This window comes from Argentina anserina, unplaced genomic scaffold, assembly GCF_933775445.1.
Source record: "Argentina anserina unplaced genomic scaffold, drPotAnse1.1, whole genome shotgun sequence".
NCBI lineage: Eukaryota > Viridiplantae > Streptophyta > Magnoliopsida > Rosales > Rosaceae > Argentina > Argentina anserina.
This window is the reverse complement of record NW_026089399.1, coordinates 60,437-72,937: the sequence shown is the minus strand read 5'-3', so window position 1 is coordinate 72,937 and position 12,501 is coordinate 60,437. Positions and strand designations below refer to the sequence as shown.

At 36.1% G+C, this 12,501-nt stretch overlaps 1 non-coding gene across 1 annotated transcript; it reads left to right on the top strand.

Annotated features, from left to right (window-relative positions):
- The first annotated feature begins 235 nt into the window (after nt 1–235).
- On the top strand, nt 236–342 carry LOC126804331 (small nucleolar RNA R71). The gene has a single exon (XR_007673246.1). It is a non-coding gene; the product is annotated as a small nucleolar RNA R71 (small nucleolar RNA).
- The last annotated feature ends 12,159 nt before the right edge of the window (nt 343–12,501 follow it).

Genomic DNA, 12,501 nt, shown 5'->3' with positions numbered 1-12,501 from the left:
CCTTTCTAAAGTCGCCATCTGATTCCTGGCATCAACATCATACACCCCACGGCTCTTGCTTCCTCTCTTCTCCTTGGAACTAAATTGGCGATTGTTGTCAGCCAAGTCATCAATCAAGGTGTAAGCTTCTTGACCGGTTTTGTTCATGAATGTGCAGCCACATGCCGAGTCCACCATGCTCTTATTGGTGGTGTCGAGTCCTTCATAGAAGAATTGCACCAAGTCATCCAACGAAATACCATGGTGAGGACACTTCCTTTGTAGTTCCTGAAATTCTTCCCAAGCCTCATAGAGTGAATCACCATCTTTTTGAGTGAAGTTCTGAATCTCCCTCCTAAGTCTTTTCGTGAGTTGAGCAGGGAAGAATTGCTTCAAGAACCTCCTAGTCATTTCGTCCCATGTAGTGATGATTCATGCAGGCAAAGAATATAACCAACGTTTAGCATCATCCTTAAGGGTAAATGGAAACAAAAGCAACCTCAAGCCTTCTTGAGAAAGATGATGAATCGATTGGAGCTTGCAAATGTCCAAGAACTCCCTAAGGTGAACATTAGGGTCTTCCATTGAAGAACCAGAGTACTTGGGCAGCTGCCCAAGCAATTGAACAGGAATGGAGAAGTTAGCTTCATCAGGTGGAGTGAAAGCAATGCATGAGGGTGATTCCGGGGTGGTAGGTATGAATGCATTCTTGAGTGCCATTGGAGCACCAACAGGAATTATGTCACGGTCCGCAATTGTGTCTAAGTCTGAATTGAAGATGAAGGGAAAGGACAGATCTTCCTCTTCTTCTGATCTAAGTGAAGAGTTTAAGATTGAATTGCTTGGAGATGTTTCGAAATTCAATGGTCTACTTATGAAAGAGTTGTTCAAATCTCTAAGTGCTTGAATTCGATCCTTGAGCTCTTGTGTCTTCTTAGAAAATTCGGACATGCATAGTACCTGTTTATATGAAATGTAACGAGTTAGCATTGAAGGATAATGGATTCATAAGATTCGTGCCTTCCTTTAGTCACACAAACGCACACTTATGGGGGAAGGGCACGGCAACTATGTCAAGTTTACAAAGTGTTAGTTCTTTACGTTTTCACAAGTTCATACAATTCACAAGTTCTTTGTGCTCTTTCAATGATTGAATGATCGATTGATTCTAAGTTGTAAATCAAGGTGGACGTGCGGCCTAAGTATTGATGCCTAGACACAAGATCAAGTCTTTGTTTCAGAAGGCCTTTAGCTCAATAAGAGATAGTGAACATGGTAGGACTCATTTGTTGAACTACGGAGAGCGAACTCCCTATCGACTCCATCACCGAGATGTATGTCAGTCAGTAGTTCTCTGAGATCCAATTTTGGTCCCATGCACCAGAGTAATAAAAGAGCGTGCCTCTTACTCAGCTGGACTTAACCTCATGTGTTAGACAAAACTCCAAGTGTTAATAAAAGCCGCCCTCGACCCCATGCAAACTCGAGAGCTAGCATGAAGGGTTAAGGCTAATATTAACAAAAGGGACTTTACCTATTCCGTTCGATTTACAACCTACAACAATCATTCACTCAAGCACCAAAACAACAACCTAAGATACATTACTATATGTTACACGAAATAAGAATAAGATTGAGAATATACAAATGTACAATATAAACAATGAATTCGTAGTAAAAGTTAGGGATCCATCTCTTATGGATCCCCGGCAACGGCGCCGTTTGATGATTGCTCGATTACTCGACATCAATATTTAACCCTGAACACATCATAGTAGTATAAAGCAAGAGGGTATCGTTCACAAACCGGGGATCCAGCCAGGGCTTAGGATCATAACACTTACACGAATTCATAAAGGTTTTAAGGTTTGATATAGATTTTGGATTGAATCATAAAAACAGTTAATAAAACCTAAACTAATATATACATGTGATCAACCAACCAACACATAAACAATCACCAAAACAAATCATACAAAGGAAATCGAACCAAGCTCTATGTCTTTCTTCTAGCATCATGCCGAGACCATATATTGAACAACTAAGGTTGGATCATGCAATCTAAGTTCCAAATCAGTAACCTATATGCATAGACACTTAACACATTCAAGTCTTGCCACTCGGCTTCATTGAAATCTAACATGTTCATCTTACCACATAATCCCAAAGCCATGCATATCGAATTCATTAAGTATGTCACCTACTTAACCCCCAATCATGCAATTTCGAAAATCATATAGAAAAGAATAAACATGTTCATAGCATAAGTCTTTAATCCAACAACCTAAATATCATGCTACAATCGTACACATAACACTTAGAAATCAAAATTGATCAAGAACAAGGTTCGGTAGAAACCAAAAACAGAAATTCCATAAAACCAAAACATAATTTCGAATCCTTTACATAAGTTGAATCAAGTAGCTATTTCATAGACAAAATTGAAACAAGATTACTCTACACAAATCGCAACTCATCCAAGAACAAGAATAAAACCAAAAACCGAATTGAAATAAAGAGAGCATCATGGTTACACATTATCAATCAATCGATCCTACAAGGTGTAGCCAAGACTTCTATGGATGAAACCTCTTCTCAATCGTGCTTCAAGGCTATAGATAAAGGTGGAGAATGGTGGAATCGGTTTTAGGATTTCTTGGAAGGATGAAGGATGAATTCGGCAAAGCTAGGCTTGTGTTTGTGTGTGAGGCTGATGATGTTCCTGAATGGAGAGGCCGGCCTCTATATATAGAGGTGTAGGAAGCCTTCTTGCTGTGCCAAAAGGAAATAGAATCCAATTGGGAAACTGAAATCCTCTTTGTTATGGATTTGATTTATGTACTCCATATCCAACTTGATGTAGGAAACCAAGTCCAATAGGGAGATCTCTTTAAGGGCTGCACGGCAATCTCTTGGTCCAACTAGGAGTAGCTAGGCCGGCCTCCTCTTCTCCTTGTTCAACTCGAATATGATTTCCTTGTTCAACTAGGAATGCAACTCGGCAACTCTCCTTCCTTTCCAAATATGATTTGTCTTTCCTGAAAAGAAATCGTCGATTAAGGAATAGGAAAGAATGAAAATAGGAAAGTAGAGTCCTAGTCGAGTAAGGAATCCTAGCTCAATCAGGAGTTCTAACACTTAGCACAATTTCATCATCAAATCATCTCAATTCGAAATAGCTCTACTTAGAACATACATATGACAAATATGAACCTAAAGCAACTAAATAAGAAGTAACAAAGCATAAGAATAGGGCATATAAACATTAAGAACGTCACACTTTGTGTTCCTATCAATTCCAATTGTGTATCTTTTCATTTCTCGTTTGAGTCTCTTTCTGTAAGGCTTCTGATGCGAGTTTCTATTGTATTTGAGAGTTTTGCAAGTGTGGGAGTGTGTTTCATTCAAACTGAGTATCTTTACATAGTTTGCGTATCTTTACTATTCCAATTGTGTATCTTTTCATTTCTCGTTTCAGTATCTTTCTGTAAGGCTTTCTGATGCGAGTTTCTATTGAATTTGAGAGTTTTGCAAGTGTGGGAGTGTGTTTCTTTCAAACTGAGTATCTTTACATCGTTTGCGTATCTTTACTATTCCAATTGTGTATCTTTACATCGTTTGCGTATCTTTACTATTCCAATTGTGTATCTTTTCATTTCTCGTTTGAGTATCTTTCTTTAAGGCTTCTGATGCGAGTTTCTATTGTATTTGAGAGTTTTCCAAGTGTGGGAGTGTGTTTCTTTCAAACTGAGTATCTTTACTATTCCAATTGTGTATCTTTACATCGTTTGCGTATCTTTACTATTCCAATTGTGTATGTTTTCATTTCTCGTTTGAGTATCTTTCTGTAAGGCTTCTGATGCGAGTTTCTATTGTATTTGAGAGTTTTCCAAGTGTGGGAGTGTGTTTCTTTCAAACTGAGTATCTTTACATCGTTTGCGTATCTTTACTATTCCAATTGTGTATCTTTACATCGTTTGCGTATCTTTACTATTCCAATTGTGTATCTTTTCATTTCTCGTTTGAGTATCTTTCTGTAAGGCTTTCGGATGCGAGTTTCTATTGAATTTGAGAGTTTTACAAGTGTGGGAGTGTGTTTCTTTCAAACTGAGTATCTTTACATCGTTTGCGTATCTTTACTATTCCAATTGTGTATCTTTTCATTTCTCGTTTGAGTATCTTTCTGTAAGGCTTTTTGATGCGAGTATCTTTTGAATTTGAGAGTTTTGCAAGTGTGGGAGTGTGTTTCATTCAAAATGAGTATCTTTACATCGTTTGCGTATCTTTACTATTCCAATTGTGTATCTTTACATCGTTTGCGTATCTTTACTATTCCAATTGTGTATCTTTTCATTTCTCGTTTGAGTATCTTTCTGTAAGGCTTCTGATGCGAGTTTCTATTGTATTTGAGAGTTTTGCAAGTGTGGGAGTGTGTTTCTTTCAAACTGAGTATCTTTACATCGTTTGCGTATCTTTACTATTCCAATTGTGTATCTTTTCATTTCTCGTTTGAGTATCTTTCTGTAAGGCTTTCTGATGCGAGTTTCTATTGAATTTGAGAGTTTTGCAAGTGTGGGAGTGTGTTTCTTTCAAACTGAGTATCTTTACATCGTTTGCGTATCTTTACTATTCCAATTGTGTATCTTTTCATTTCTCGTTTCAGTATCTTTCTGTAAGGCTTTCTGATGCGAGTTTCTATTGAATTTGAGAGTTTTGCAAGTGTGGGAGTGTGTTTCTTTCAAACTGAGTATCTTTACATCGTTTGCGTATCTTTACTATTCCAATTGTGTATCTTTACATCGTTTGCGTATCTTTACTATTCCAATTGTGTATCTTTTCATTTCTCGTTTGAGTATCTTTCTGTAAGGCTTTCGGATGCGAGTTTCTATTGAATTTGAGAGTTTTGCAAGTGTGGGAATGTGTTTCTTTCAAACTGAGTATCTTTACATCGTTTGCGTATCTTTACTATTCCAATTGTGTATCTTTTCATTTCTCGTTTGAGTATCTTTCTGTAAGGCTTCTGATGCGAGTTTCTATTGAATTTGAGAGTTTTGCAAGTGTGGGAGTGTGTTTCTTTCAAACTGAGTATCTTTATATCGTTTGCGTATCTTTACTATTCCAATTGTGTATCTTTTCATTTCTCGTTTGAGTATCTTTCTGTAAGGCTTCTGATGCGAGTTTCTATTGTATTTGAGAATTTTCCAAGTGTGGGAGTGTGTTTCTTTCAAACTGTGTATCTTTACATCGTTTGCGTATCTATACTATTCCAATTGTGTATCTTTACATCGTTTGCGTATCTTCACTATTCCAATTGTGTATCTTTTCATTTCTCGTTTGAGTATCTTTCTGTAAGGCTTCTGATGCGAGTTTCTATTGTATTTGAGAGTTTTCCAAATGTGGGAGTGTGTTTCTTTCAAACTGAGTATCTTTACATCGTTTGCGTATCTTTACTATTCCAATTGTGTATTTTTACATCGTTTGCGTATCTTTACTATTCCAATTGTGTATCTTTTCATTTCTCGTTTGAGTATCTTTCTGTAAGGATTTCTGATGCGAGTTTCTATTGAATTTGAGAGTTTTGCAAGTGTGGGAGTGTGTTTCTTTCAAATTGAGTATCTTTACATCGTTTGCGTATCTTTACTATTCCAATTGTGTATCTTTACATCGTTTGCGTATCTTTACTATTCCAATTGTGTATCTTTTCATTTCTCGTTTGAGTATCTTTCTGTAAGGCTTCTGATGCGAGTTTCTATTGTATTTGAGAGTTTTGCAAGCGTGGGAGTGTGTTTCTTTCAAACTTAGTATCTTTACATCGTTTGCTTATCTTTACTATTCCAATTGTGTATCTTTACATCGTTTGCGTATCTTTACTATTCCAATTGTGTATCTTTTCATTTCTCGTTTGAGTATCTTTCCGTAAGGCTTCTGATGCGAGTTTCTATTGTATTTGAGAGTTTTGCAAGTGTGGGAGTGTGTTTCTTTCAAACTGAGTATCTTTACATCGTTTGCGTATCTTTATTATTCCAATTGTGTATCTTTACATCGTTTGCGTATCTTTACTATTCCAATTGTGTATCTTTTCATTTCTCGTTTGAGTATGTTTCTGTAAGGCTTCTGACGCGAGTTTCTATTGTATTTGAGAGTTTTCCAAGTGTGGGAGTGTGTTTCTTTCAAACTGAGTATCTTTACATCGTTTGCGTATCTTTACTATTCCAATTGTGTATTTTTACATTGTTTGCGTATCTTTACTATTCCAATTGTGTATCTTTTCATTTCTCGTTTGAGAATCTTTCTGTAAGGCTTTCGGATGCGAGTTTCTATTGAATTTGAGAGTTTTGCAAGTGTGGGAGTGTGTTTCTTTCAAACTGAGTATCTTAACATCGTTTGCGTATCTTTACTATTCCAATTGTGTATCTTTACATCGTTTGCGTATCTTTACTATTCCAATTGTGTATGTTTTCATTTCTCGTTTGAGTATCTTTCTGTAAGGCTTCTGATGCGAGTTTCTATTGTATTTGAGAGTTTTGCAAGTGTGGGAGTGTGTTTCTTTCAAACTGAGTTACTTTACATCGTTTGCGTATCTTTACTATTCCAATTGTGTATCTTTACATCGTCTGCGTATCTTTACTATTCCAATTGTGTATCTTGTCATTTCTCGTTTGAGTATCTTTCTGTAAGGCTTCTGATGCGAGTTTCTATTGTATTTGAGAGTTTTGCAAGTGTGGGAGTGTGTTTCTTTCAAACTGAGTATCTTTACATCGTTTGCGTATCTTTACTATTCCAATTGTGTATCTCTACATCGTTTGCGTATCTTTACTATTCCAATTGTGTATCTTTTCAATTCTCGTTTGAGTATCTTTCTGTAAGCCTTTCTGATGCGAGTTTCTATTGAATTTGAGAGTGTTTTTAGTGTGGGCGTGTGTTTCTTTCAAACTGAGTATCTTTCTATCGTTTGAGTATGTTTACTATTGCACTTTGAGTATTTTTTCAATTCTCGTGTGAGTATCTTTCTGTAAGCCTTTCTGATGCGAGTTTCTTTTGAATTTGAGAGTGTTTCCAGTGTGGGCGTGTGTTTCTTTCAAACTAAGTATCTTTCTATCGTTTGAGTATGTTTACTATTGCACTTTGAGTATTTTTTCAATTCTCGTGTGAGTATCTTTCTGTAAGCCTTTCTGATGCGAGTTTCTTTTGAATTTGAGAGTGTTTCCAGTGAGGGCGTGTGTTTCTTTCAAACTAGTATCTTTCTATCGTTTGAGTATGTTTACTATTGCACTTTGAGTATTTTTTCAATTCTCGTTTGAGTATCTTTCTGTAAGTCTTTCTGATGCGAGTTTCTATTGAATTTGAGAGTGTTTCCAGTGTGGGCGTGTGTTTCTTTCAAACTGAGTATCTTTCTATCGTTTGAGTATGTTTACTATTGCAATTTGAGTATTTTTTCAATTCTCGTGTGAGTATCTTTCTGTAAGCCTTTCTGATACGAGTTTCTTTTGAATTTGAGAGTGTTTCCAGTGTGGGCGTGTGTTTCTTTCAAACTGAGTATCTTTCTATCGTTTGAGTATGTTTACTATTGCAATTTGAGTATCTTTTCAATTCTCGTTTGAGTATCTTTCTGTAAGCCTTTCTGATGCGAGTTTCTATTGAATTTGAGAGTGTTTCCAGTGTGGGCGTGTGTTTCTTTCAAACTGAGTATCTTTCTATCGTTTGAGTATGTTTACTATTGCACTTTGAGTATTTTTTCAATTCTCGTGTGAGTATCTTTCTGTAAGCCTTTCTGATGCGAGTTTCTTTTGAATTTGAGAGTGTTTCCAGTGTGGGCGTGTGTTTCTTTCAAACTGAGTATCTTTCTATCGTTTGAGTATGTTTACTATTGCAATTTGAGTATCTTTTCAATTCTCGTTTGAGTATCTTTATGAACGGCTTTCGATGCGAGTTTTTCTTGAATTTGAGAGTGTTTCCAGTGTGGGCGTGTGTTTCTTTCAAACTGAGTTTCTTTCTATCGTTTGAGCATGTTTACTATTGCACTTTCAGTATCTTTTCAATTCTCGTTTGAGTATCTTTCTGTAAGCCTTTCTGATGCGAGTTTCTATTGAATTTGAGAGTGTTTTTAGTGTGGGCGTGTGTTTCTTTCAAACTGAGTATCTTTCTATCGTTTGAGTATGTTTACTATTGCAATTTGAGTATCTTTTCAATTCTCGTTTGAGTATCTTTCTGTAAGCCTTTCTGATGCGAGTTTCTATTGAATTTGAGAGTGTTTCCAGTGTGGGCGTGTGTTTCTTTCAAACTGAGTATCTTTCTATCGTTTGAGTATGTTTACTATTGCAATTTGAGTATCTTTTCAATTCTCGTTTGAGTATCTTTCTGTAAGCCTTTCTGATGCGAGTTTCTTTTGAATTTGAGAGTGTTTCCAGTGTGGGCGTGTGTTTCTTTCAAACTGAGTATCTTTCTATCGTTTGAGTATGTTTACTATTGCAATTTGAGTATCTTTTCAATTCTCGTTTGAGTATCTTTCTGTAAGCCTTTCTGATGCGAGTTTCTATTGAATTTGAGAGTGTTTCCAGTGTGGGCGTGTGTTTCTTTCAAACTGAGTATCTTTCTATCGTTTGAGTATGTTTACTATTGCACTTTGAGTATTTTTTCAATTCTCGTGTGAGTATCTTTCTGTAAGCCTTTCTGATGCGAGTTTCTTTTGAATTTGAGAGTGTTTCCAGTGTGGGCGTGTGTTTCTTTCAAACTGAGTATCTTTCTATCGTTTGAGTATGTTTACTATTGCACTTTCAGTAACTTTTCAATTCTCGTTTGAGTATCTTTCTGTAAGCCTTTCTGATGCGAGTTTCTTTTGAATTTGAGAGTGTTTCCAGTGTGGGCGTGTGTTTCTTTCAAACTGAGTATCTTTCTATCGTTTGAGTATGTTTACTATTGCACTTTGAGTATTTTTTCAATTCTCGTGTGAGTATCTTTCTGTAAGCCTTTCTGATGCGAGTTTCTTTTGAATTTGAGAGTGTTTCCAGTGTGGGCGTGTGTTTCTTTCAAACTGAGTATCTTTCTATCGTTTGAGTATGTTTACTATTGCAATTTGAGTATCTTTTCAATTCTCGTTTGAGTATCTTTCTGTAAGCCTTTCTGATGCGAGTTTCTATTGAATTTGAGAGTGTTTCCAGTGTGGGCGTGTGTTTCTTTCAAACTGAGTATCTTTCTATCGTTTGAGCATGTTTACTATTGCACTTTCAGTATCTTTTCAATTCTCGTTTGAGTATCTTTCTGTAAGCCTTTCTGATGCGAGTTTCTATTGAATTTGAGAGTGTTTTTAGTGTGGGCGTGTGTTTCTTTCAAACTGAGTATCTTTCTATCGTTTGAGTATGTTTACTATTGCACTTTGAGTATTTTTTCAATTCTCGTGTGAGTATCTTTCTGTAAGCCTTTCTGATGCGAGTTTCTTTTGAATTTGAGAGTGTTTCCAGTGTGGGCGTGTGTTTCTTTCAAACTGAGTATCTTTCTATCGTTTGAGTATGTTTACTATTGCAATTTGAGTATCTTTTCAATTCTCGTTTGAGTATCTTTATGAACGGCTTTCGATGCGAGTTTTTCTTGAATTTGAGAGTGTTTCCAGTGTGGGCGTGTGTTTCTTTCAAACTGAGTTTCTTTCTATCGTTTGAGCATGTTTACTATTGCACTTTCAGTATCTTTTCAATTCTCATTTGAGTATCTTTCTGTAAGCCTTTCTGATGCGAGTTTCTATTGAATTTGAGAGTGTTTTTAGTGTGGGCGTGTGTTTCTTTCAAACTGAGTATCTTTCTATCGTTTGAGTATGTTTACTATTGCACTTTCAGTAACTTTTCAATTCTCGTTTGATTATCTTTCTGTAAGCCTTTCTGATGCGAGTTTCTATTGAATTTGAGAGTGTTTTTAGTGTGGGCGTGTGTTTCTTTCAAACTGAGTATCTTTCTATCGTTTGAGTATGTTTACTATTGCAATTTCAGTATCTTTTCAATTCTCGTTTGAGTATCTTTATGTAAGCCTTTCTGATGCGAGTTTCTATTGAATTTGAGAGTGTTTCCAGTGTGGGCGTGTGTTTCTTTCAAACTGAGTATCTTTCTATCGTTTGAGTATGTTTACTATTGCAATTTCAGTATCTTTTCAATTCTCGTTTGAGTATCTTTCTGTAAGCCTTTCTGATGCGAGTTTCTATTGAATTTGAGAGTGTTTCCAGTGTGGGCGTGTGTTTCTTTCAAACTGAGTATCTTTCTATCGTTTGAGTATGTTTACTATGGCAATTTGAGTATCTTTTCAATTCTCGTTTGAGTATCTTTCTGTAAGCCTTTCTGATGCGAGTTTCTATTGAATTTGAGAGTGTTTCCAGTGTGGGCGTGTGTTTCTTTCAAACTGAGTATCTTTCTATCGTTTGAGTATGTTTACTATTGCAATTTGAGTATCTTTTCAATTCTCGTTTGAGTATCTTTCTGTAAGCCTTTCTGATGCGAGTTTCTTTTCAATTTGAGAGTGTTTCCATTGTGGGCGTGTGTTTCTCTCAAATTGAGTATCTTTCTATCGTTTGAGTATGTTTACTATTGCAATTTGAGTATCTTTTCAATTCTCGTTTGAGTATCTTTCTGTAAGCCTTTCTGATGAGAGTTTCTTTTGAATTTAAGAGTGTTTCTAGTGTGGGCGTGTGTTTCTTTCAAACTGAGTATCTTTCTATCGTTTGAGTATGTTTACTATTGCAATTTGAGTATCTTTTCAATTCTCGTTTGAGTATCTTTATGAACGGCTTTCGATGCGAGTTTTTCTTGAATTTGAGAGTGTTTCCAGTGTGGGCGTGTGTTTCTTTCAAACTGAGTATCTTTCTATCGTTTGAGTATGTTTACTATTGCACTTTGAGTATTTTTTCAATTCTCGTGTGAGTATCTTTCTGTAAGCCTTTCTGATGCGAGTTTCTATTGAATTTGAGAGTGTTTTTAGTGTGGGCGTGTGTTTCTTTCAAACTGAGTATCTTCTATCGTTTGAGTATGTTTACTATTGCACTTTGAGTATTTTTTCAATTCTCGTGTGAGTATCTTTCTGTAAGCCTTTCTGATGCGAGTTTCTTTTGAATTTGAGAGTGTTTCCAGTGTGGGCGTGTGTTTCTTTCAAACTGAGTATCTTTCTATCGTTTGAGTATGTTTACTATTGCACTTTGAGTATTTTTTCAATTCTCGTGTGAGTATCTTTCTGTAAGCCTTTCTGATGCGAGTTTCTTTTGAATTTGAGAGTGTTTCCAGTGTGGGCGTGTGTTTCTTTCAAACTGAGTATCTTTTTATCGTTTGAGTATGTTTACTATTGCACTTTCAGTAACTTTTCAATTCTCGTTTGAGTATCTTTCTGTAAGCCTTTCTGATGCGAGTTTCTTTTGAATTTGAGAGTGTTTCCAGTGTGGGCGTGTGTTTCTTTCAAACTGAGTATCTTTCTATCGTTTGAGTATGTTTACTATTGCACTTTGAGTATTTTTTCAATTCTCGTGTGAGTATCTTTCTGTAAGCCTTTCTGATGCGAGTTTCTTTTGAATTTGAGAGTGTTTCCAGTGTGGGCGTGTGTTTCTTTCAAACTGAGTATCTTTCTATCGTTTGAGTATGTTTACTATTGCAATTTGAGAATCTTTTCAATTCTCGTTTGAGTATCTTTCTGTAAGCCTTTCTGATGCGAGTTTCTATTGAATTTGAGAGTGTTTCCAGTGTGGGCGTGTGTTTCTTTCAAACTGAGTATCTTTCTATCGTTTGAGTATGTTTACTATTGCAATTTGAGTATCTTTTCAATTCTCGTTTGAGTATCTTTCTGTAAGCCTTTCTGATGCGAGTTTCTTTTCAATTTGAGAGTGTTTCCAGTGTGGGCGTGTGTTTCTTTCAAACTGAGTATCTTTCTATCGTTTGAGTATGTTTACTATTGCAATTTGAGTATCTTTTCTATCCTCGTTTGAGTATCTTCCTGAACGGCTTTCGATGCGAGTTTTTCTTGAATTTGAGAGTGTTTCCAATGTGGGCGTGTGTTTCTTTCAAACTGAGTATCTTTCTATCGTTTGAGTATGTTTACTATTGTACTTTGAGTATCTTTTCAATTCTCGTTTGAGTATCTTTCTGTAAGCCTTTCTGATGCAAGTTTCTATTGAATTTGAGAGTGTTTCCAGTGTGGGTGTGTGTGTCTTTCAAACTGAGTATCTTTCTATCGTTTGAGTATGTTTACTATTGCACTTTGAGTATCTTTTCAATTCTCGTTTGAGTATCTTTCTATAAGCCTTTCTGATGCGAGTTTCTTTTGAATTTGAGAGTGTTTCCAGTGTGGGCGTGTGTTTCTTTCAAACTGAGTATCTTTCTATCGTTTGAGTATGTTTACTATTGCAATTTGAGTATCTTTTCAATTCTCGTTTGAGTATCTTTATGAACGGCTTTCGATGCGAGTTTTTCTTGAATTTGAGAGTGTTTCCAGTGTGGGCGTGTGTTTCTTTCAAACTGAGTTTCTTTCTATCGTTTGAGCATGTTTACTATTGCACTTTCA